The sequence below is a fragment of the Xyrauchen texanus genome, chromosome 10 (genome assembly GCF_025860055.1).
Source record: "Xyrauchen texanus isolate HMW12.3.18 chromosome 10, RBS_HiC_50CHRs, whole genome shotgun sequence".
Taxonomy (NCBI): Eukaryota; Metazoa; Chordata; class Actinopteri; order Cypriniformes; family Catostomidae; genus Xyrauchen; species Xyrauchen texanus.
In genome coordinates this window covers 47,880,668-47,885,219 of record NC_068285.1, presented here as the reverse complement: position 1 = coordinate 47,885,219, position 4,552 = coordinate 47,880,668, and the positions used below count along the sequence as shown (strand labels likewise).

The 4,552-nt window shown below is 45.3% G+C and overlaps 1 long non-coding RNA gene across 1 annotated transcript; it reads left to right on the top strand.

Annotated features, from left to right (window-relative positions):
• The first annotated feature begins 1,268 nt into the window (after window positions 1-1,268).
• On the top strand, window positions 1,269-1,882 carry LOC127650274 (uncharacterized). The gene is made up of 3 exons (XR_007971422.1): window positions 1,269-1,418; window positions 1,652-1,723; window positions 1,829-1,882. It is a non-coding gene; the product is annotated as an uncharacterized LOC127650274 (long non-coding RNA).
• The last annotated feature ends 2,670 nt before the right edge of the window (window positions 1,883-4,552 follow it).

Below are 4,552 nucleotides of genomic sequence, written 5' to 3'. Positions count from 1 at the left end.
AATCAAATCAAACAAATAGAAGTGACATTTTAATAGAAATCATGACTACATTATACAGTCTAAACCAGATAGGAATAATAATTCATTTCATGTGGGTTCCAGCACATGTGGGAATTCAAATGCAGTGAAGAAGCAGACAAAATGGCTAAAGAATCGTTAAGGATGGATGAACCAAGTATAAATATTTCACTAAGCAGTTCAGAAGAGAAACATTTGGTATCGGAAACATGTAATAGGAAATGGCAGACTTATTGGGATTCATGTCAAACAGGAAGACATTATCATAAGGTACAAAGGAACATTAAAAAGTACAGTCATTCATACATAAGTAGATTGGAACAAGTTATATTCACACATCTAAGAACAGGACATTCAAATGTTAACTATACATTACACATCATAGGGAAACAATACAGGTTTACGTGAGGTTTGTGCAATAGAGGAGACAGTAGAGCATGTGTTGATTGTATGTCCTGCTTATGAAAGAGATAGGAGGAATCTTAAGGAAGAATTACACACCTTGGGAAGTTAAGAATTCAGAATTAGGAGCAGTGGATTAAAATACAGGATATAGGGACTAGGGAGAAATGTAGATTTCATCATCTTCACACTCCATCACAGAAGGTGGCGGTATGCACCTATAAAGTTGGTTCGCAACCCGCCATAAAACCTAAAGAAGAAGAAGAAGATCCACGCGGCCGTTTTCTCCTGGCTGCAGCTATACCTGTCACTACTCGATCCGTACCGGAAACACGATTGGTACTGCGCATGTGCGAAAACTCATATTTGATGTCACTTCCTGTCATCGCCAACGTTTTTACGACAGTCTGCTCTACAGGGACGACTTTACTGTCACGATTTGTACTGCACATGTGCTTGATTTATAGAGTCACGGTGGAGATTGACTGATTTAAATATGGATTATTTTGTGTTTTATGTGCAAATTCAAGAATTTCTCTCAAAAGGAGAAATTCCTGACAATCCCATAGAGCATCGGAAGGTGAAACGGGCGTCTACAAATTTTACTATCAAAGGTAACTATAAGTACCTAGAGATTTTAAAAATGAAAAAGAGAACTGACTGTCTGGAACAACCAGGGTCATGTGCTTAATTCACAAATTGTGTTTAAAATATCTTATTCAGCTAATATATTAAGCTACATTAACTGTACTTGTTCAGCTCACGTATCTGGATATTAATAAATGGGTATTATAAAAACAGAGGACAGGCTCTTCTACATCGGTCCCAATAGGCAGTACATGCGGCTAGTTGTCCTGTCAGAGGAAGAGAAGAGGTCTGTTCTTATGGAGTGCCACAATAACCCTGGGACTGACAATCACAGTGGTGTCAGAGGCATTCAAAACAGAGTTATTGCTGGCTACTATTGGCCTTCAATTATCCAGGATGTGAAAGAATGGGTAATGTACTACATTGGTGGTACTTTACTTTTACTTTCTTCTTTTTCTTTTACTTCTACTTTTTCCAGTTTTTTTCTTTACAAGTATCTATACTTAAGAATGTGTCTATTTTTGCCACCTCTGATTGTTCGATACCTCCTTGATTTAGAAGTTATGTTTATTGTCATCACAAACTTGTATCAACTGGATATTTTTCTAGAGATTTTGTTAAAAAAAATGTTTTTGCTTTTTAGGTCAGATCTTGTCACTGCTGCCAGTTGAATGACCCCATCAAGACTGTTGTGCCAGTCTTGCATTCCATTAAGGTACTGCTTACAATAATTTTGCATACTGATGAGACTGACAAGCTAGTCTCAAGCTTGTGGACAGTTTTCCCAGCATTTGGCTGATGCTAATTTTGTGCCATGCAGGTAAAATAATCTTGGGAAGTGCTTGGTTTGGATTTGATTGGACCACTGCCAGAAACAGCACGCAACAACATGTCCTTACCATGACAGACCTGTACACCAAGTGGGTGATTGCAGAACCAAAGCAATCTAAGACAGCAGCTGAGGTGTCTGCAATAATAACCACAAAGTTGTACTTGTTCGGCATGGTTAGGAAAATCATTACAGACCAATGGAAGGAGTTTGTCAACAAGGTGAGTTTTTTAAATGTTTCATTATGTTTTCTCCCCCTACTCTAGTCTCAACATATGTGTTGTTGTCTACAATTACTCCAGTCTTGCAAATTTAACTGATAATCCCTCTACAGCTCAACAACAGCATTTTCAGTATGCTGAAAATCAAACATGCTCTCTCCAGTGCTTACCATCCCCAGACCAACGGACAGGTAACTCTTTGGATATCTGTTCTGTAAGATCTATTGTTGTCTTGTGGTTATTCGTCAACTTTATAAATGCATTGATATGTACAGGATGAAAGAAACAATCAGAAAATCAAGCATACTCTCAGGAAGTATGTGAATGACAACCATAATGACTGGGATCTCCACGTTCCTGCTGTGGTGTATGGAATCAACACTGCAAAGCAGGTTGTGTCTTAACATGCTTACTTATTATATTTATAATATCTACGGTTAGTTGTCAATAGTAAAACGTCTAGGTTACGAATGTAACCTCCGTTCCCCAATGGAGGGAACGAGACGTTGTGTCGGAGAAGCGACACTAGGGGTCTCTCTTGAGCACCGAATATACCTCTGATCTATGAAAAAAGGCCAATGAGAAGTTGGCAGCTAGTATTTGCATACCCAGCCCCCGAAAATATGGGTACAAAGGCGAGGCAAATACTAGATTTCATTCAGGATTTTTCTGAGGAGCCGGAAATGGTCCGGCCACTGCAGCGGCTCGGCTCAGTGACGTGGCCGGGAAGGACACAACGTCTCGTTCCCTCCATCGGGGAATGGAGGTTACATTCATAACCTAGACGTTCCCCTTCTGTCGCTCTCTCCACGTTGTGTCAGAGAAGCGACACTAGGGTTCCAATTTAAATCACGCCATGCGCTGAGCCGTGTACGTGGTCTGACACAGGAGCGGGCAGGTGTTTTTTTACGTGCCAGATGACCAGCTGTATCAGACTACACGTACCCTTCCCCAATGCCCCACAAAAGTCGTCGGAATCCTTTTAGTTACCCTGAAAGGGGAACAAGGCAACGCTTGCCAACCTGGGAATGGGCCAAGCCTGGCTGGGTCTCTTTTCTCTCTATGTTTCTCGCATAGAGCAATAGACAGCCGGGGCCCTTACATGCACTGAGGGAAGGGGGTCTTACCCAATTTCCTATTCTTTCAGGGGAAAAGACACTGCGGAGACCACCCCTACCCAGCTGGGGAGGTAAGGTGGTGAATACATCACATGTAGGTGGTAGATCCAGCCTCAGCGAGGGGGGAGTTGCTACACACGGCGACCGGTGGGCAGCCGAAACTTAACCAAGGAAAACACGGTCCACTCGTAAGGGGACCATATCATGGAAAATACACACAGGGGGAGTCCGCATAGGAGTCCTCACCCTGTGGAGCACCTATTCCAGTACAGGGTAGATTTGAGTACCCGCAGTGGATTGGGTCGGCAAGTTCCTCTGCCGAACTGCGGACCCATGAGGGCTAGGGAGGAAACAACCAGGGATTCGAGTTGAGTGGAATCTCCTGGGAAAAAAGACGCACAGTTTTACCTCAAGCGAGGGAAAGGGCGCTATATGCAAGCGATTCACCTGGCCAGCCCATCAGCGTGTTACCGAGTTCTACTGGCTCGGACCTGAGAAAACACGGGATGAAACTGACTCAACCCTGAGATTTAGTATCTCGTAAGGTGTTGGGTGTCGCCCAACCCGCTGCTCTACAAATGTCTGCCAGAGGTACCCCTGGCCTGTGCCCACGAGGACGCAACACTCCTTGTCGAGTGAGCTCTGACCCGCAAGGGGGGGGGGCACGGCCTGAGTATGATAAGCCAATGAAATGGCATCTACTACCTAGTGGGACGGCCTCTGTTTGGAGACAGGGTTTCCTTTCCACTGTCCCCCAAAGCATACAAAGAGCTGCTCAGAGTGTCTAAAGCTCTGCGTGCGGTCCAAAGAGGTACGCAAAGCATGTACCGGACACAGCAATGACGGGGCTGGGTCTGCCTCCTCCCGGGACAGCGCTTGCAGGTTCACTACCTGGTCTCTAAAGGGAGTGGTAGGAACCTTGTGCACGTAGCCCGGTCGTGGTCTTAGGATCACATGAGTGTCTGCCGGACCAAACTCCAGGCAAGTGTCGCTGACAGAGAACGCTTGCAGGTCCCTGGCCCTCTGATGGAGGCGAGCACGATCAGCAGGGCAGTCCTAAGAGAGAGGGCCCTGAGTCCAACTGATTCTAGTGGCTCGAAGGGAGGTCTCTGGAAGCCCGTGAGGATTACCGAGAGGTCCCAGGAGGGGAACAGGCTTGGCCGGGAGGGATTTAACATCCGGGCACCTCTTAGGAACCTGATGATTAAGTCATGCTAACCAAGGGACTTGCTGTCTACTGCGTCGTGGTGGGCCGCGATAGCAGCAACATACACCTTCAAGGTGGATGGGGACAGCCTCCCCTCCAACATTAACTGGGCACCTCTGTGTGTCTTCAGCCCGGGAAGAACACCAATTTGCGAACAAGCGCCACATCA